Genomic DNA, 21,638 nt, shown 5'->3' with positions numbered 1-21,638 from the left:
TCTCTCCAACTTTTTGTTAATTTCTATGAAGGTTTGTCAATCTTAATGATTTTTTCAAAGAACCAACTCTTCGTTTCATTGATTCTTTGCATTGTATTTTTATTTATTTGTTTGTTTCCATTTTATTGGCTTCAACCCTGAGGTTGATTATTTCTTGTCATCTACTTTTGGGAGTGATTTCTTTTTTTTGTTCTAAGGCTTTCTGGTGTGCTGTTAGGTTATTACTGGGATCTCTACTTTTTTTTTTTTTTTTTTTTTTTAATGTAGGCACTTAGTTCTGTGAACTCACTTGCCTCATTTTTATGATAATTTTTTTTATTTAAATTTGAAACAAGCTTGTTTTACATGCCAATCCCAGTTCCCTCATCCTCTTCTCCTCCCCTGTCCCTCCCAATTCCCATCTCATCCCCTTTCTGCTCTCTACAGAAGGTGAGGGGGGATCTTCAAAGTCTCTTATATCTTTTGGAGCAGGGCCTAGGCCCTCCCCCATGTGTCTAGGCTGAGAGAGTATCCCTCTATGTGGAATGGGCTCCCAAAGTCCATTCAAATACTAGGGATAAATACTGATCCATTACCAGAGGCCCCATAGACCGCCCAGTCGTCCTAACTAACATCCACAATCAGGGGGTCTGGGTTGGTCCTATGCTAGTATCTTAGCCATCAAATTGGGGTCTATGATTGCCCCCTTGTTCAAGTCAGCTGTTTCTGTGGGGTTCTCCAGCCTGGTCTTGACTCCTTTGCTCATCACTCCTCCCTCTCTGCAACTGGATTCTAGGAGTTTGGCTCAGTGTTTAGCTGTGGGTGTCTGCTTCTGCTTCCATCAACTACTGGATGAAGGCTCTAGGATGGCATATGAGGTAGTCAACAATCTCATTATTGGGGAAGGGCATTTAAGATAGCCTCCCACTATTGCTTAATTGTTAGTTGGGTTTATCCTTGTAGGTCTCTGGGCATGCCAGATTTCTCCTTAAACATACAATGGTTCCCTCTATTATTGTCTCTCCTTTCTTGCTCTCCTCTATTCTTCCCCTGACTCAGTCTTCCTGCTCCCTCATGTCCTCCTCTCCCCTCCTCTTCTCCCCTTCTCTTTCTCCTAACTCCCTCTCCTCTCTCCCCCATGCTCCCAGTTTGCTCGGGAGAGCTTGTCCCTTTCCCCTTCTCAGGGGACCGTGTATGATTCTCTTAGGGTCCTCCTTGTACCCTAGTTTCTCTGGCTGTGTGAATTGTAGGCGGACGATCCTTTGCTCTATGTCTAAAAGCCATATATGAGTGAGTAACATACCAGGCTTGTCTTTTTGTGAACCTTACTCAGGATGGTTTCTTCTAGTTCCATCCATCTGCCTGCAAAATTCAAGATTCCATTGTTTTTTTTTTTTTCCCATTGAGTAGTATTTCATTGTGTAAAATAAATGTACCACATTTTCTTTATCCATTCTTCAGTTGAGGGGCATTTAGGTTGCTTCCAGGTTTTGGCTATTACAAATAATGCTGCTATGAACATAGTTGAACAGACGTCCTTGTATGAATGTGCATCATTTGGGTATATGCCTAAGAGTAGAATTGCTGGATCTTGAGGTAGACTGACTCCCATTTTCCTGAGGAACAGCCACACTGATTTCCAAAGTGGCTGTACAAGTTTGCACCCCCATTAGCAGTGGAGGACTGTTCCCCTTTCTCCACATCCTCTCCAGCATAAAATGTCTTTGGAATTTTTTATTTTAGCCATTCTGACAGGAGTAAGATGATATTTCAGAGTTGTTTTGATTTGCATTTCCCTGATGGCTAAGGTTGTTGAACACTTTCTTAAGTGTCTTTCATTCATTTTACACTCCTCTATTGAGAATTCTCTATTTAGTTCTCTACCGCACTTTTTAATTAAATTATTTGGTGTTTTTGTAACCAGCTTCTTGAGTTCTTTGTATATTTTGGAAATCAGCCCTCTGTCAGATGTGGGGCTGGTGAATATCTTTTTCCATTCTCTGTGGGCTTCTGTTTTGTTTTGTTGAATTTGTCCTTTCCCTTACAGAAGCTTTTCAGTTCTTAGGAGGTCCCATTTATTAATTGTTGACTTCAGTGTCTGTGCTACTGGTTTTATGTTCATGAAGCAGTTTCCTATACCATTTTGTTCAAGGGTACTTCCCACTTTCTCTTCTAAGAGGTTCAGTGTGGCTGGATTTATGTTGAGGTCTTTGATCCAATTTGACTTAAGTTTTGTGCATGGCGATAGATATGGATCTATCTGCAGTCTTCTACACACCAGCATCCAGTTATGCTAGCACCATTTGTTGAAGTTAACTTTATTTCCATTGTATAATTTTAGCTTCTTTGTCAAAAATCAGGTGTTTGTAGGTGTGTGGGTTAATACCAGGGTTTTCAATTCAATTATATTGGCCTACCTGTCTATTTTTGCACCAATACCAAGCTGTTTTCAGGACTACAGCTCCTCTATAGTAGAGCTTGAAGTCAGGGATGGTGATGCCTCCTGAAATTCCTTTATTTACAGGAATGTTTTGGCTATTCTGGGTCTTTTGCTTTTCTGTATAAAGTTGACTATTCTTTCAAGGTCTGTGAAGAATTGTGCTGGGATTTTGATGGGGATTGCATTGAATCTGTAGATTGCTTTTGGCAATGTTTATCCTACCTATCCAAGAGCATGGGAGATCTTTCCATTTTTCTGGTATCTTCTTTAATTTCTCAAAGTTCTTATTATATAGGTCTTTCACATTTGGTTAATGTTACACCAAAATATTTTGTGTTGTTTGTGGCTATTGTAAAGGCTGATATGTCTCTGATTTCTTTCTCAGCCCCTTATTGTCTGTATCTAGTAGGGCTACTGATTTTTGTTGTTGTTGTTGTTAATCTTGTATCCTGCCACTTTGCTGAAGGATTTTATCAGCTGTAGGAGTTCCCTGGTAGAGTTTTTTGGGTCACTTATATAAACTGTCATATCATCTGCAAATAGTGACAGTTTGACTTCTTCCTTTCCAATTTGTATCCCTTTGATCTCCTTTTGTTGTCTTATTGCTTTAGCTAGAACTTCAAGTACAATATTGAAGAGATATGGATAGAGTGGACAGCCTTGTCTTGTTCCTGATTTTGAGGAATCACACTGAGTTTCTCTCCACTTAGTTTGATGGTGGCTGTTGGTTTGCTGTGCATTGCTTTTATTATGTTTAGGTATGTTCCTGTTATCTCTGATATCTCCAAGACCTTTATCATGAAGGGGTGTTAGATTTTTTCAAAGGCTTTTTTTTTTTTTTTTAAAAGCCTCTAGTGAGATGATCATGTGGTTTTTCTTTTTCAATTTGTTTATATGGTAGATTATGTTGATGGATTTTCATATGTTGGACCATCCCTGCATCCCCTAAGATGAAACCTACTTAGTCATAGTGGATGATTTTTCTGCTGTGTTCTTAGATTCAATTTTTCCAGTATTTTATTAAGTATTTTTGCATCAATGTTCATGAGGGATATTGGTCTGTAGTTCTCTTTCTTAGTTGTGTCTTTGTGTAACTTGGGTACCAAGGTAATTGTTGCCTCATAAAAAGAGTCTGTTAATGAACCTTCTGCTTCTATTGTGTGGAACCACTTTGAGGAGTATTGGTGTTTGCTGTTCTTTGAATTTCTGGTAGAATTCTGCACTGAAACCATCTGTCCCTGGGCTTTTTTTTTTTTTTTTTTTTTTTTGGTTGGGAGACTTTTGATGACTGCTTTTATTTCATTAGGGGTTATAGGTCTATTTAAATTGCTTATCTGTTCTTGATTTAATTTTGGTAAGCGATATCTATCCAGAAAATTGTCCAATTCCATTAATTTTTTTAATTTTGTGGAATACAGGTTTTCAAAGTATGACCTGAAGATTCTCTGGATTTCCTCAGTGTCCACTGTTATGTCCCCCCTTTTCATTTCTGATTTTGTTAATTTGCATATTCTCTCTTTGCCTTTTGGTTAGTTTGGATAAAGTTTTGTCTATCTTGTTGATTTTCTCAAAGAACCAACTCTTTGTTACATTGATTCTTTGTATTGTTTTCCTACTTTCTACTTTATTGATTTCAGCCCTCATTTTGATTATTTCCTGGCGTCTACTCTGGGGTGAGTTTGCTTCTGTTTGTTCTAGAGCTTTCGGTTGTGCTGTTAATTCTCTAGTGTGACTATTCTCCAGTTTTCTTCATGTGGACACTTAGTGCTATGAACTTTCCTCTTAGCACTGCTTTCAAAGTGTCTCAGAAGTTTGGGTATGTTGTGTCTTCATTCTCACTGAATTCTAGGAAGTCTTTAATTCCTTTCTTTCTTCATTGACTCAGGAATGGTGCAACTGTGCATTGTTCAAATTCTATGAGCTTGTAGGGTTTCTGCAATTTGTGTTGTTGTTGAATTCCAACTTTAAAGTATGGTGGTTTGATAAGATATAGGGTGTTATTCTAGTTTTTTTTTGTAGGTATTGAGGTTTGCTCTATTGCCAAGTATGTGATCTATTTTAGAGACGGTTCCATGTGCTAAGAAGAAGGTATATTCTTTTGTGTTTGGATGGAATGTTCTGTAAATGTCTGTTAAACCCAGTTGGGTCATAACTTCTGTTAGTTCTTTTGTTTCTTTGTTAAGTTTCTGTCTGGTGGTCCTGTCTAGTATTGAGAGTGGGGTGTTGAAATCTTCCATTATAAGTGTGTGAGGTTTTATTTGGAATATGAGTTTTGGTAATGTTTATTTTACAAATGAGGATGCCTTTGTATTTGGGGCATAGATGTTCAGAATTGAAACTTCATCTTGATGGGTTTCTCCTGTGATGAATAAGAAATGACCTTCTTCATCTCTTTTGATAGATTTTAGTTTAAAGTTTAATTTGTTAGATATTATGATTGCTACACCTGCTTGTTTCTTGGGTCCATTTGATTGGAAAATCTTTTCCCAACCCTTAACTCTGAGGTAACATCTATCTTTGAGATTGAGGAGGGTTTCTTGTATGCAGCAGAAGGATGGATTCTGTCTCTGTATCCATTCTGTTAGCCTGTTTCTTGAGTTAAGATCATTAATATTAAGAGATATTAATGACCGTTGATTGTTAATTCTTGTTTGTTTTGGATTTGTTGTTGGTATCATGAGTAGATGTACCCAGGTTTTTCTTTTGGCTATTGGCAAAGTGGGATTATCTATTGTCTATGTTTTTGTAGGTGTAGTTAACTTCTTTGGGTTGGAGCTTTCCTTCCAGAACTTTCTGTAGGGCTGGATTAGTTGATATGTATTGTCTAAATCTGGTTTTGTCATGGAATATTTTGGTTTTTCCATCTATAGTGATTGAAAGCTTTGCTGGATATAGTAGTCTGGCCTAGCATCCGTAGTCTCTTAGTGCTGGTAGAATATTTATCCAGGACCTTCTGGCCTTCCGAGTTTCCATGGAGAAATCGGTTGTAATTCTGATAGGTTTGCCTTTATATGTTAGTTGGCCTTTTTCTTTGCTGCTCTTAACTTTCTTTATTCTGCATGTTTGGTGTTTTGATTATTGTGTGGCAAGGGGACCGTTTCTTTTTGTGGTCCACTCTATTTGGTGTTCTGTAAGCTTCTTGTACTTTCATGGGCATGCCATTCTTTAGGTTGGGAAAGTTTCTTCTTTGATTTTGTTAAATATATTTTCTTCACCTTCTTCTATAACTATTATTCTTAGGTTTGGCCTTTTCATGGTATCCCATATTTCCTGAATATTTTATGTTAGAGATTTGTTGGACTTAAGATTTTCTTTGGTCGATGAATCTATTTCTCCTAGTGTTTCCTCAATGCCTGAGATTCTCCCTTCCATCTCTTGTATTCTGCTGGTTATGCTTGCATCTGCAGTTCTTGATCATTTACCCAGCTTTTCTATTTCCAGCATTCCCTCAGACTGTGTTTTTTTTTTATTGTCTCTGCTTCAGCTTTCAAACCTTACACTGTTTGAATTGTTTCTTGCAATTTCTGGTTTGTCTTTTCCTCCATTTCTTTAAAGGATTTTCTCATGTCCTCTTTAGGGTCTCTATCATCTTCATGCAGTTGTTTTTAGGGTCATTATTTTCCGCTTCATCTGTGTTGGGATATTGAGGTCTTGCTAGTGTGGAGTCCCTAGACTCTGGTGGTGTCATATTGATCTTTCTATTGTTGACTGTTGTCTACCCATCTCTTCTTCCAGTGCATACTGGTGTGGTCTCTCCCTCTCCTGTTGGGTACAGGGCCTAGTTTCTCTGCCGGTTGCTGCAAGTAGGTCCAATACTCCGATGTCTTTCCTCTTCCAGTGGGCGGTGGCTGGACTAGGGCACAGGCAGACTCTGGATGGGCTGTATCACTGGGACAGGTTACCCTGTGCACAGTCCCCAGTCCTCAGGGGGCTCTGAGTAGGGCCCCAGAAGGGACAGGAAACAGGCCCAAGCTTACCTCCTCCTGTGGTTGGAGGTGAGACTAGGACCCTGGCAGACTCCGGATGGGCTGGTCACTGGGACAGGCTCCAAGCAGGGCACCAGAAGGCGGGCTCCTCACTCACTTGTCTCTTACAACTCGTCCTATGAGTTTGCTTATGTTGCTTATTCATTTTCATTCCATTCTAGAAAGTCTTTAAGTATTTCTTCCCCCTCCTCCTTCTCCCTCTTCTTTTTCAAGACAGGATCTCACCATGCGTTTCTGGCTGCCCTGGTGTGTGTGCGTATACATCTGTGTGTTTCCCTCTTCGATTTGCTGGTCTGGGGCTATTTATTTCTTGTGTTTTCTCGGATATGATTAACCTCTTTAGGTTGGAGTTTTCCTTTAGCACATTCTGTAGGTTTGGATATGTAGACAGACATTGCTTATATCATGGGATGCCTTATTTTCTCCATCTATGGTGACTAAAAGTTTTGCTGGGTATAGTAGTCTGGGCTGGCATCTGTGGTCTCTTAGATTTTATAGACTATCTGACCTGGCCCTTCTGGCTTTTAAAGTCTCCACTGACAAGACAGGTGTAATTCTAATAGTTCTGCCTTTGTGTGTTACTTGGTTTTATTTCCTTGCAGCTTTTAGTTTTCTTTTGTTGTTCTGTATGCTTAGTGTTTTAGTTATCATGCGCTGAAGGAACTTTCTTTTCTGTTCCATTCAATTTGGTGTTCTGTATGCTTCTTGTACCTGGATAGGCATTTCCTTCTTTAGGTTAGGGAAATTTTCTTCTATGATTTTGTTGAAAATATTTTCTGAGCCTTTGACCTGGATTTCTTCACCCTCTATTCCTGTTATTCCATTTACCTCATCTTTTCAGAGTGTCTCAGATTTCCTGGTTGTCTTGTGCCAGAATTTTTTTTTTTTTAGATTTAACATTTTCTTTGAGTGAGGTATCCATTTCTTGTATTGTGTCTTCAGTGCCTGGGGTTTTTCATCTCTTGTGTTCTGTTCCTGAGGCTTGCCTCTGATGTTTCTGTTCCTAGTTCCTAAATTTTTCATATTTCCCTCGGTGTGGTTTTTCTTTGTTGAACTGGTTTTCACTTTCAGGTCTTGAACTGTTTCATTCCTTTCTTTCCATTGTTGGTTTGTGTTTTCATAGAATTCTTTAAGGGATTCACTCATCTCCCTTTTAAAGACCTCTATTGTATCCACAAAGGCTGTTTTAAGGTCTCTGTCTTGTGCTTCTGCTATGCTGGGATACTCAGAGTCTGCTGTGACAGGGAGCTGGGCTCTAGTGGAGACATATAGTTGTGGATGTTGTTGATTGTGTTTTTATGCTGGCGTCTAGGCATCTGGGTTTGGAAGGTCGCAATTCTAGGTGCTGATATCCGGTCTTGTCTTTGTTGGATGGGTGTTATGTTCTTTGATTTTTGTTGTCTTCTCTGGTTCTTGGGGGAGTGTGGTGACTGTGTGTTGCCTGGTAAGACATTCTTATGGGATCCTGATGGGCGTGGCCACTGGGGTTCCAGGCAAAATGGGTTTCTAGGTATAGGGAGCTGACATTCTGGAATGGGTGTGGACTAAACAGGGGTGCTAAGTGCATCCACAGGAGGGAGGATAGCAGGGTGTTCTAAGAGGATCTGACAGAGGGTGAGGAGAGGCCACAGCATGTGGTCTGCTACAGAGTTGGAGGTGAGACTGGGGATTGGATCTGGAGAGAGGAAGGAGAAGTGAAGATCTGTATTTAGCTTCTCTGCTACCCTGGCTGGAGTGACCTGTGGGTTCCCGGGCCTGTACAATAGTCTTGTGAAAATGAAAATGGCCATGTATCAATTCAGTGAGAAGAACCACTCAAAATGCATTTGTCTCTGTGACACACAACCTGACAGAGCTTTTCTATGCCCTCATGTCTGCCTCTGTACTAGATCTTCAGGAGCCCTACATCACAAAGTTTCTGGGAAGTTCTACCATTTGCTTGCAAGAGACTAAAGGGTGAAAAGGAAAATAGATTTTTTCCCCCTTTCAAGATACCTAAAGGGCTTCAGAGACTCCTAAGGGTGTTTGGGAGAACTCAGGCTCCGTGATAGATAGGTCCCTAAGCATTGGTGACTAGATGGTTGGATTGTCTGGGGACAGCCAGATAGTGTTGTGGGAAGCCCAGGAGAAAGGCTGCCATGATTTGGTGGTGTCTTCATGGAAGTCTTCCTGGAGAAGGAGAGCTCTTGAAGAGAGTGATGGAGAGAAGCGAGTAGTGGGAGCAGATGGGCGGATTCAGGGGACCAGTTTCTGCTCACCTGGACAATTCCTTGGTGTTTGGGATCTCCAGGTTCTGTGGGGGATAGCAGAGTGCGGGCACCCTCAGTAGGTGGAAGGAGCATCATTCGGAACTTTTGGGACCTTGGCTGGCCCAGGCAGCCGCTAACACAAAGGCTTCTTTCTGTACAGGCGGAGTCAGGATCGAGTGTCTGTCCACCCCCACCGCCTCCACCCCAGCTTTGACTTTGGCCACCAACTGCAGACACCTCAGCCCCGGTATCTGGCTGAGGGCACTGACTGGTGAGTGAGTAAGATGCTAGGGAGGGTGGGAGAGGGAGGGAGGGAGGGAGGGAGGGAGGGAGGGAGGGAGGGAGGCCTCATCAGCGCCATGGAGTCTCTGATTTGCTTTCATTGATGGAGGTTAGACCCTAGTCTACCATGCCTACTGGTCGCCTACAGGGCCTGGCTACAGGAAGTAGCACAGTGTCACTGCACACTATCCTGGGCCAAGTCTGCGGCTTGTGTTGATGGTCCTGACATAAAGAAAGGAGGCAGGATGTGAAACCTTTCCTAAGCTCAGTAGAGCTAGCAGCCAGTAGACTCTAGAGGACAGCCTGGGAGGAGAATGCAGAAGTGTCAGGGAAGGCTTCCTGGAGAGGGCGGCCTGCAAGAATCCACGGATAAATGACAAAGCTTGGCCCTGCAGGGAGTGTGACTTGGGTAGAGGTAGAGGTAAGGGCTGTGGATAGGAGCTAAAGAGGAAGACGGAGGATGTTATGTCTTAAAGACAGGTAGCCACCCACCCACCCCCGGTCTTGCAGTCTCCCATGCTTCTGGGACTTTGTAGCCCATTCACCTCTCCAGCTGTCACCCAGGAAAGAAAGATCAGGTCTTAACTAGAGTCAGACTAGACCCCTCCAAATAATTTAAGACAATGTGTAATTCACTGGGTATTTCTAGGTAAAGGACACCAGTGGATGCGGTGGGGTTCTGAGTAGCTGTTGCTAAAATTCCTTTCCTGGGGAAACGGGACAAGTGTCCACCTTCAAGGTCCAAATGACAAATCAGAAGTTTGATTTCACCAAAGTATCCCCTTGAGAACCAATGAGTGCATCCGGCTTCCTTACAGTGTGCGGATGGGGAGCTGCACACAGGAGCATGGGTAGCCCCAAGCAGCCTTGCCTGGAAGTTCAGTGACCCCCTCCCTCCTTCTCTGGGGGAATGCCAACAGTCCACAGGCCCTATCCTGACTGATACCCAAGCAGTCATAGCAGATCTCAGGAAGATGGCGGCAGTTTAGTTCAGAGGACAGTGGTCTACTGTGTCAGCTTATTCTACAGAGAGGTGTGCATGCATATATATGCATGCCCATCATATGTGTATGTATGTGTACTCAGGTGCACATGAAGACTCACAGAGAGAAACAAGTAGGCTGTAATGGTGGCATTGGGGAAACGAAGGTCAAGTGTGTCCTGGAATTCTTTGTTTCCCTTGCAACGGATTCTGGGCACCAGAAGGAGTGTTGTTAGTGTGCTCTGATGTCCTCCATCCTCAGCATGTTTCAGGTACTCCCAGTTGAACAGAACAATCTCCTAAAAGTTGGATCCCACTACTGCCAACTTCCTCCCAGCCTTTCCCCAATCAGCAGATTCAAATTAGGAAGATTTAATTGCAGTCTGGATTAAATTCTGTCCCTCAGCAGCCAAGTCAATGCAGTTTGATTCAATTCAGCACACACGAGCACCCAGAGCCCTTGTACACAGCGGAGTGATTTGAACGTGAGCACAGGCTCTGACACGGTATGTGGGACCCTACAGTGGGGTCACCCTTGGGAGCGTCAGGAGCAGTGGGATGAGTCATCCCTGCCTTTAGCTTGCTCCTACATCCAGATTTCTTCTTCTTTCTCTTTTCAACCTCTGCATTCCCTGCTGCCCCGAGAAAAAAAGATTAAGGATCCTGGAGACTGGTCTGCATTCCACCGTCTTGTGCGGACCCACCCCTGGGCTCACCCTGGGGTAGGAGCTGGTCCCCTGGCACATTTCAGAGAGGATGCTTTGTTCAGCATCATCTGAGCACACATTTGGTGTATTTCATGGCCTTCAATATCTTTCTGTAGTTATGGTTACTGATGTGCACATCATCCAAACCTGGCTGCTGGTGGAAGCCTCTTCTGAAGATTCCTTCTGCCATGACCCCGGTGCACCTCCATGGCATTCCTGCCTTTGGTTACATCAGAATGTTCTGGTTTCTCTTGTGCCCCACCCCCACCCCCCCAGAACCAGACTTAGCTCCATTTCTCGGCAGCCACTGATTCTTCTTTGTTGCTTTGTGTGGATCTAAGTTTTAACTGGTATCGTTTTCTTCCCGACTGACTGTTTCTTGTGGGGCTGGCCTGAAACACTACTCCTCCCTGCCCGTGCTCATTGGAAAAAGCCTTTACGCCACCTTCATTGTGAATTTTTTTTTTGGACTGGGTGCAGACTTCATTCTTTCTTATTGATGCCAACCCTTTCTCTCTTGGCTGCTTTTGTAACAACTTGACAATTTGTGCCCACCTTCTCGTTCTGGGGGGCCTTTTCCTTTAATCTCATGTTGGTTTTAAACTTTTATCTTCATTTTTTTTTAAAATTATGATTGTTATGTACTTTGAGACAGGGTTTCTCCGTGTAGCCCTGGCTGTCCTGGAACTCACTCTGCAAACCAGGCGTTTTTGTGTTACACTGCTGAAATTTGTTAATGACTTGAGCCTGTAGGTTTAGAGTTTCCATCAATTTGGAAATGTTTTAGTGAAACACATCTTTAAATTAAGTGAGTTTTTCTAAACTTTTAGGAAGTGGCTGGCTGGGCTAGGATTCCTTTCTAGCCCGCAGGATGAACAGTACAGGGGTCCATCGCCTGCAGTTTTACTGAATGGTGAAAATACGGCTACTGCCCATCCTCAGTTGGTCCTGGCTTCCTTTGCTCGGTATCCCTGACCTACTCCATTTGGACTCTCTTCCTTGGAAGGGACATGGTTCTTGAAAAATGCTTCTTATGATCTGGGCCGCTCCAGGTGCCTCAGACCGAAAGGTCTTAGATGCGGCTTCAAGAGGGACATGGAGATGCTAAGCAGCTTGTAGGAAGATGTATTGATGCCATTTTCTCCCACTCTGAGCAGCCGAGTCTGACTTTGCCCCAAGGTGGTATGTGAGAGCTCTCTTCTGAAAGCGGCTGGCACCTCTCCCACTTTGTAGCTCACGATGCGCTGTCCCCACAGGGATCTCAGTGTGGACGCTGGCTTGAGCCCTGCCCAGTTCCAGGTGCGGCCCACCCCTCAGCACTATCAGCACTACCTAGCGACTCCTCGAATGCACCATTTCCCCAGGAACTCTTCCTCCACACAGATGGTGAGTGACAAGACCCTGGGGGATGTGAACTTCCTCCCTGCATGCTAGTGGTAAGCTGAGGCCAGGGCTCTGCGGTGCCCAGGGTCCTGAGTCCTGGCTCCTAGGCGGACCAGCGGCTGCCCTCCACTCTCAGCCCGAGAGCGACTGGTCCAAAAGCCAGCACTGCCTAGGGCTGTCGGGAGGGGGGGGGGAAGAGGTAGGAAATGCCCAGTACTGAAAGATGCTGCCCTGGGGACTGGGGAGGTGGCTCAGCCAGTAAAATACTCTCTGTAGAAACATGAGGACCTGAGTTTGATTCCCAGAGCACACACAAAGCCAGGCACGGTGGTTGTGTGCTAATAATACACAGCTGGGGCAGTGTGGGCAGGTAGATCCCTGGGGCTCACTGGCTTGCCAGCCTAGCCTTATCCGTGCACCTCTGCTGAACTGAGAGCCTCAGTCTCACAAAACAAAGAGGGCCGCCTCCTGAGGAACAACACCTGAGGCTGACCTTTGGCCTACACACACACACACACACACACACACACACACACACACACACACACACTCACTCTTGTCTTCCTGAGCTTTACTTTTTTGGTGAGATGGAATATAGACACCACTCTGTGTCTCTCTCACAGGGTAGCGTCGAGGGTCACAAGAGGTCCTACAGGGACCTCCCTGAAGCCTCTTGGGGCTACAGAACCCAGAATGTGCTAGAAAGATCAGGTTGGGTTTGGGGTTGTACCAAGAGAAACCCTTGTTGCTGTCCCTAAATAGAATTCTCCCTTCTCAGAACTTGTCTCTGTCATTTAGCCACCCAGTGGCTTGGGGAGGAGCACTTTCTACATACCAGACACAATTGTGAGCACCTCATATAACTAATCTTATGTCTTCCTGCCAGCACCCCACACAACCAGGCATTGTGTCCATTTTGCATATTGACAAACTGAGGCCCACAGAGATTAAATAACTGGCCCCAGTAGATGCAGTGGGAAACTTGATGGTAGCCAGTCTGGTTCCTAGCCAGGGTTGTAGAAGGCACAGCTCAGCAAGTCTGGGACTACAGCCTTATTTTAAAAGGATAATAGTTTGTTCCTCATGGATTTGTAACAGTTCATTTTTACTTAGAGACTCCGCGTTACAATACTATGCAACTTGGTTACTGTTTTCTTTCTTTTTGGCCTGGCACCGACCGATAGCCATCCTGTTGCTCTTGGAGATAGCAGAGGAGGCTCCTGCCACCCAGTTGCCTGGGCCTGAGTCTTGACTCTTGTCACTTGCTTGAGTGACATGAGCTGATTATGTAATCTCCTTGTGCCTTACTTGTCCCCCTCGGTAAAATGGGAATTTATAATTGTACCTGCAGTTTCCATCATGTGAGGCAGCGAAACTGTTAATCACCAGCGCTCCTCAGAACAGTGCTACCGTGTAGCAGGCGCTCAGCCAGGGTCAGCATGGCTGTGGTGACAGCTATCAGGGCCCACGTACAAGCTTGGCTCGTCATGAACAGAGTAGAAGACAAGAAGGGGTTAGGGTCACCGTGTGCTGGCCGGTGGATGAGGGAGGAGGAGTTGCCCGTTGGGCCAGGAGAAGTCTGAGTTGTCACTCTGTCGGATCATTTTCTCCCTGTCAGGTTGTCCATGAAATTCGGAACTACCCTTACCCGCAGCTTCACTTCCTCGCTCTCCAGGGACTGAATCCTAGCCGACACACCTCTGCTGTTCGGGAGAGCTACGAGGTAGGCTGCCCCACGTGGCACTGACTAGTTGGTGAGCTACCCTTCCTACACCATTGGCTCCGCCTGTCCGTGCCGATGGGGAGATGCCGGAGGGGGGGTGGGTACCAGGGTTGAAAGGAAGAGAGGAAGAGAAACTGCATCTTCCCCCTCACACAAGTGCTTCTGGCTAGCTGTGTGGCTGCTTTCTGCACACATCTTCCAATTGCTCACCCTCCTCGGGTGTGTTTATGTGTGTTTGTGCAGGTCGAGCACATGCGCTTGTGTTTCCTCTTCACAGGAGCTGCTGCAGCTCGAGGACAGGTTGGGGGAACGTGACTCGGGGAGCTGTACAGAACACCATTGAGAGGTTCACCTTCCCCCACAAATACAAGAAGGTGAGGCTGTGTTGACTGGATACACAGTCAGGGGTGTGATGGGGGTGGTCAGCCTGTCTGCGTGGGACACAGCCCAAAGCCCAGAAGCCGTTGCTGTGGTTACCTGGAGCCTCAGGATTTTCTCATTGGCCCATAGCACATGTGGCCAGGAGGGAGGATGGGATGCTCTTGACAGAGAAGGGAGAAAGGCTGAGTGTAGTTGTTGGCTAGAGTGGTCACGTGTGTTTGTGCATGCGTAGGAGTACAGATACATCAGTGTTTGTATCAGTCTGGTGAGCAAAGGGGCTCCTGCACCCAAGGCTAATAGAAAACAATCCTAAGTCCTATGGCGTAAAGACAAATGGGCAAAGAAGGTCTCTAAACAGTGTGGGGTTGGGCTCTTCTGGGGACAGTTTCAGAATAATGGGCTGTGCCCACTGACCTTAGAAGTAGATCTGTAGGGTTGATACCCAGAAACAGGAGCTTTTAAAAACATCATTTCAGTTAAAACAAATGAAAACTTGGAAGAAGCCAAACTGTTCTGTAACAAGTAAATAAACATCCATGTTGGATTACTTTTTTACAACAAAAAGAAGTAACCCATTAAGCCATGGGCAGCTGTGGAGGAAGCTTAAGTATACCCTGAAAAGTGAAAGAAGGCGGCCCCACAGGCTGCAAACTGGATACTTGGAACTATATGACAGTTTGGAAAACAATACTAGAGGAAGAATAAGAAGAAAGAAAAAAGATCTGGGATTGTCATTGTGGGGGGGGGGAATAGGAACAGGGCCAGGGATTTTATTAGTGCAGCAAATTATTTTGTACAGCATCATAATGTAAACAGGTGACGTTACACATTTACCAAAAACACAAGGCAGGATCCCTGAGTTAGTTAACTTGCCCATTGTGACAAAATCCCTGAGGCAAACAACTTCCATGTGGGAAGATTGTTTTGGGTCCAGAGTTTGGGAAGTCTGTCCATGGTTTCTTGTCTCTGGTTCTGGGACTGTGGTGAGGGGTCTGGTAGTTAGGAAACAGAGAGGCTACAAATGCTGGTAAGGAAGTATACCCTTCCAGGGAACACCCACAATGACCAACTCTCTTCAACTAGGCCTCACCTCCTAGTTCCCACCACCTATAATGTTATCAAATTAGGAATGCATCAGTAGATTAATCAATTAATAAGACCAATACCCTGAGGTTCAGCTACTCTCCAAAGCCGTCAGTGTGCAGTCAAACATTTAACAGTTCAGATCCAAACCTTAATTCATAGAAACTAATGAACTTCAGTTAATAATGGCCAGGATTGGTCCATCATTTGTCACACGTTTGCCACATAGTACAAGATATTCATCTAAGGAGAAGAAGCTATGAGGCGGAGCTACATCCTGCTCGTGACTTGGGTCCTGGCTAGGGGCTGTGAGGGAATGGAGAAAGGACAGATGTATGTTAGCACTCAGGGAACTGTACTGGCCTGTCCTTGGGGTCCTGACAGGATACGCCCTCAGCTGCAGCCACTGAGAGCATCACCTGTGCACATTCGCTATGTTCCCTTTAAAAAGGGCCCTGGCCACCTCTCATTTCTCTGTCTGTCTCTGTCTGTCTGTCTGACTGTCTGTCTCCTGCCTCTCTCGTCTCTTCTGCTGCTCCTGCCCCCAGAGGCTGGTCTCTCCTCTACCCTCTCTCCTCCCTTTCTCATTCACTGCCCCCCAGTAAAAACACCCCCCATCCAAGCCCTGACACATGGCATCTTTCTCTTGAGTGCTGCTTTTTAAAATCACAACAGCACATACAATGAAGCTGGGTTCAGATAGGGATCTCTAACATTACTGCCGCAAACCTGCAACCTCAGCATGTTTATTATGGAGTGCAGGGGTGGCAGGTATTAGTAGTAGTTTCTGTAGGTGAGCCATCTCAGGCTGTAAATATCCAAGCGGAGGAAACTGAAGTTGCTGGTCTTTGCACACATTGATGAAGTGTGCATAAACACTCACACTTGAACTCTCAAGAGAAGCTTTGCCATTTCTCTTGAGACTGGGCCTTATGGGTAACAGATATGGCTCACCATGGTGCACCCGGAGAACTTCATCCACTCTCCGAAGACCCAAGACAGCAGTAGTTGGAATCACCTGGGACTGAATTCAGACAGTCAGTGTTGAATTTCAGTTCTTCTGGGTTTAGCTGTGTGGCTGTGGACTGTGGGCCATCTCTTCTATTTTTAACATGGCTGCTTCAGTGGGATTATACAGCTTCATACACAAGGACTTGTTCCTACCTTGTGCTCAGGAGCAGCAAGTGGCGTCGCTGTTCCCAGTTCCTGCCTATGTGCCAAGTGTCAGCATCAGAGACCATGAATCATCAAAAAAAGCATCTCCTCTGCACTTTGTACTTTTCTACTGTGGTTACACAGTGCCATAACCAAGTCAACTTAGAAAAGAAAATGTTGAGTTGGGCTCACAGTTTCAGGATGTTGGAGACCTCAGTGGCGAAACAAAGGCGAGAAGGAACCTTTGAGAGCCCACGTCTTGATCCAAAAACAGGAGGCAGAGAGAGCATGCCAAGATTGGCAGTCTTTTGAAATCTTAAAAGTCTGCCCGCCAGTGATTATATCCAACAAGGCCACCCCTCCCGATCCACCCCAAACAATCCCACCAACTGGGAATCATATAAATATATGAGCTTAGGGGGCTGAATCAGTGAGAAAAAAGATAGGAGAATTAAAACTCAAGAGAGAACCAAGAGGAAAATATGGTAGAGAAGGAAGAGGAAGAAAAGGAAGAATGTAAGGTAAAAAACAAAACAAAACGAAACAAAAAAACTCATAAATTTGAGGATCCAAATACAACGTTAAAACGATCTATTTTTTTCTAAACAAAGACTAAAATAATATTAAACAAGAAGTATATTTTAACTGATAACAAAATAGAATATGGATATTAAAAATAGGAATAGGAATGAAAGCAAAATATAAAATAATAAAGGTTATCAAGCTGGGCATGGTAGCGCATGCCTTTAAACACAGAACTTGGGAGGCAGAGGAGGGGAGTCTGAGTTACAGGGTGGCCAATACTACACAGTGAGACCCTGTTTTGAAAAGCCAAAAAACAAAAACAATACAAACAAACAAACCCAAGATTATCAAAGTTAAAAAGAAACGTTGATGAAATAAAAAGGGAGATGAATAGTGAATATTAAATAAATGCTGAAAAAAGTTGAAGTTGAAATCAAAGTTGTAGCAGGCTTTCTTTGGGGCCACCAACCAGCATCCAAGGCATGACATGGAGGTTTAAGATTAGTTATGAATGCCTGGCCTTACCTTAGGCTCTTTTCTTGTTAGCTCTTACAACTTAACCTGTTTTTCTTCTACACTTTGCCTTGGGCTCCCTCCTTCCCTCCCTCCCTTCCTCCCTCCCTCCCTCCCTCCCTCACTCCCTCCCTCCCTCTCTTCCTTCTTGTTTTCTATCTTACCTTCCCAGTGTCTCCATGTCTGGCCGGCAGCTGACTAGTTTTTGGCCCCTGGCATGTTCTCTTTCTCCCTAGTTCATCTTCATTCTTCTCTTCATCCAAGCTTAGCTTTCTCCTCCTAGTTATTCTCTCTGCCAGCCAGCCCTGCCTATTCCTCTGCTGCCTAGCTATTGGCTGTTGAGCTTTTTTTTTTTTTTTTTTTTTTTTTTTAGACCAATCAGGTACCTTAGGCAGGCAAGGTAAAACAGCAACACATCTTTACATCATTAAACAAAACAGCACAAACACATGTAACGTATCTTTACAGTGTTGACAAAGGCAGCAGAAACAAATGTAACACTCCTTTACACAATGAAGTACTAGTCCCCAGTAGAAACAAATGTAACACACATTCGCCTAATTAATGTCCCACACCACAAAGTTCGGTAAATAATGGAGCAAAAGAAAGTTCTAAGAGATTAAAGACTGAGAATTAGAAATGTGATGTGAAGAGAGAGAAATAAAGACTAGAAGTAGCCAAACAAGATGCTGCTGGAGTAAAGTTACGACAGGAAAAGGAAACCATGAGAAATGGTGGATAAAAGCAACGGTACCCAGGCATAAAGCTGGGGCTCAACACTGTTGTGTTGGGCCGTTCTTTTCTAGCAGGGCCAGTCCTCCCATGAAGACTGCTGACCCTTTGGCAGGCAGATTGCCATGATGTTATTAATACTAAAAACAACGCATGGCAGACTCTTAGGACAATGGATACAGGACAATGCAGGAGCCTAGCATCATTTGCAGTTGGTACATGGGGCACATCAAGGGGGAAGCAATAGGTTTCCTTGTGTGTCCTGGCCAGGGCAGGGCACCCCAGACTAAACCACCAGAGTAGGTAGAACGACATCTAGGCCTGGTCCCAGTGTCACTTTCTGGTCTTCACTTTGCTGGCACTTCTCTTTGCAAAATGACTTTGCAGTTTGCTTGTCTCTAGAGAAAGGGCAGAGTGACTGATTCTCTTTCTGTGGTTACTCTCAGACTTAGGATCAGACGTCTGCAACGTGGGGGCAGGGACACGGGAGGTGGACAGATTTAATTCAATGGCTAGAGTCTTCCTTCCTAAGAATATTTATTAAGCGGCAATGGAGTGCCTTGTACTTGGCCACATGTATCATTTTAAAATGTTCTTCAGAGTGGTTAACTGTTAGCAGATAATTAGAACTGTGGGTAGAAACGTGCAAATCAGGATGTATGCACAGTAGCTACATGGTGTTGAACCTCACACTAGAGCTGCCGCTTACCTTAAGGGAACTTCCTGGCTAAGGAGAGAAACTCGATGATAGAAAACAGTATAGAACCATGTGGTACAAGTTACAGGGGTTAATGGTGGTGGAGAAATTCTGTGTTCATCTAGTAACGAGAGCACAGATGAATGGACATCAGTGGAAAGAGTGAATGAGGAATCTGTGTGTGAATGAAGGAAGGAAGGAATCCATCAATCAATCAATGAGGCATTTTAGACTTAGAGGCAGGGGTACATGTTGGACAGGGAGTAAGAGGGAGTGGACAATGTGAAGGAGACAGGGGAAGCTAAAATTCAGTGTGTAGTTTTGCCAAGGACAGGATGAGTAAGAGCCTCGCTCCGTTCCAAACACTGGGCCTCCAACAGTGTCTAGGACAACCATCAACAGTCTACTGGCCTTTTCATCACTCGATTTTAACCTTCTCTCTCCAGACGCAAGAGTGAGCAGTTAGGGGTTAGGATAGAGGTTGGTCCCTAGGGAACGAAGGGGTTACCAGAGGAGAGGAGGCTGTGACAGAAAGCCAATGGCCAGCAGGAGTCTGTACCAGATAACTAAAACATTTTTTCCCCTCTGATCACAGCGAAGACCCCAAGACAGCAAGGGCAAAAAAGATGAAGGTGAAGAGTCAGACACGGATGAGAAATGCACAATTTGTCTGTCTATGTTGGAGGATGGGGAAGATGTGAGGTAAGCGGCCACTCCTTTGACTTCCTCCCCCTTCTGCCATGGGGGTTAGTGACCTTTCACTGTACTGCAAGCCCAAGGAAGGAGGCACGTACTCCGTGTGGACCCTAGGGTGCTACAGCGTTTCATGGTTACACTAGCCAAGTGGTGTGTGAAATTATCTAGATGTGGTAAGCATGAGCATGGATGGAGTCATGGAGACAAACTGTGATGTTGGCTTGGACTGGTCTAAGACAAAGCCAAGGCCTTCATGGAAGAAGGCTTCGAGAGTTCCAGGCATGGTTTCCCATCTCAGCCACAGCCTCACACTAGGATCTGGGTTGCAAGAGCCCTCTTTATCCCCAAGGGTTCCCATCACCTGGTCACCTGACTCTCCTCTTTTTCCAGACGCTTGCCTTGTATGCATCTCTTCCACCAACTGTGCGTGGACCAGTGGCTCGCCATGAGCAAGAAATGCCCCATCTGCCGGGTGGACATTGAGACACAGCTGGGAGCCGACAGCTGAGGGAGGAGACTAGCCAGTGGATGCCCGTTTCCTTCACCGGTCCCCCTACCCCGCCCCCCACGGCCATAGCCCTTGCAGCCAAACTTTGCCTTCTGAGCCATTTGACATAGAGAAGAACCCTGCAAGCACACTTTGTGGAAAGAGGAGTTGGTATCTGAGGGGAGAGGAGGGGCGGGAAGGACCCACCCATACAGAATGGTGACTGCCTCATCGCCTTGCTGTGCAGGGGGAGGGGAGGGGAGCTGGCTGTGCCCAGAGCGGGGGCGGGAAGGGGGGCCCAGCTGCTGAGAACTAGATGTGAGCTCGAGGGTACTAGCTGGTGATTGGCCCCTCAGTCCTGTCCTTTGAAGGATTGATTGTGTATATACCTCTTGACCACGTAGAAACCATGTAGGGGTCTCTAGCTATTCTGTGGATGGCGGCCGGAGCATGTTAGCTTAAGAAAAAATGTCGTGTGTGGTGCTGTAGTCATCTGTGGTGGACATGTCGCTATTATTGAACTTGCACCAAATATTTCTCATTGAGTTTCTTGTTTTGGTGCCTGACCGAATCAACCAACCAACGACAGCCCCAATCTTCCCATCTTTATGATCGAAAAGAAAAAAAAAAAAAAAAAAAAAAAAAAAAAAAAAAAAAAAAAAAAAAACAAAGAATCAAAAAAAAAAAAAAAAAAGCCAAATCCTGTTTACGGTGAAAAAGGATAATAATTTTTCACCCCGGTTGGGAGGCGGGAGGGGGGTTCCTGTTTGTTGTTTTTTGTTTTTTTTTTTTTCCCTCGGGCTTTGTTTCTCTCATGTTTACAGTGCACGGGGGGAGGGGGAGGGGCACCTGAGAAGGGGGTGACAGATGGGGTCTCACTGGGCTTCGGAGGCGTTTAGGCAAGCTGAAGAGAGCAGAGCCCTCGCTGGTGAAGGCGGTCCATCGCAACATGGGCTCCCCAGTCCTAGGGCCCATTGCTTTGCCCAGTTGTCTTCCTAGGTCCCACGCTGAGCCAGGGGACACACAGCCTCCGGCTACAGCTACTCCATGCTCCTGGGAGCCAGCAACCCCCTGCTCATGCCAATTCCTAACCTTATTCTGAGCTCTCATCTTGCCACAAAGAGGCAATGTAGCCGCTGCCTCCCTATGCAAACAATTAACCAGACGCTACAGATGAAGCAGCATTGGCCGTGTACATACACTTAGCCTTGGCAAAAGTGCTCTCAGCTAGCACACAGGGCTGAGGTCAAATCCATAACCTCGGGAGTAACTTGAGTGTCCTCCAGGGTCCTGCCTGGTCAGTTCTCAGAGACCACGGCCTTTGCTACGATATGAGACTACTTGGCTGGGCTGGGAGGCCCGTGTCCCTATTCCCTCGGTCTTCTGATTCTTCTGGGAAAGTCCGTTCCATTCTCTGGGCCTCAGTCCCAGTGGGGAGAGACGCCAGTGTGTCCTCCATGTCCCCCATGTCTCTTTCACCCGGGTCTGAGAGTTAACACTATCTAGCCCGTTGTGTGCTCTCTACCCTCTCACGGGAGCCTCCGAGGGTTTAGTGATTGGAGTGGAAAAGGAGATGGAATGTTCTAGTGACACCATATTACAACATGCTTTCTGGCCCACTCCGTGATTTTTTTAGAA

At 45.2% G+C, this 21,638-nt stretch overlaps 1 pseudogene; it reads left to right on the top strand.

The window, feature by feature from the left end:
* The window catches only part of LOC127214359 (E3 ubiquitin-protein ligase RNF165-like), a 47,376-nt pseudogene extending 27,292 nt beyond the window's left edge, over positions 1 to 20,084 (top strand).
* The last annotated feature ends 1,554 nt before the right edge of the window (positions 20,085 to 21,638 follow it).

The sequence above is a fragment of the Phodopus roborovskii genome, unplaced genomic scaffold (assembly GCF_943737965.1).
Source record: "Phodopus roborovskii unplaced genomic scaffold, PHOROB, whole genome shotgun sequence".
Lineage (NCBI taxonomy): Eukaryota > Metazoa > Chordata > Mammalia > Rodentia > Cricetidae > Phodopus > Phodopus roborovskii.
This window is presented reverse-complemented; position numbering and strand designations above follow the sequence as displayed.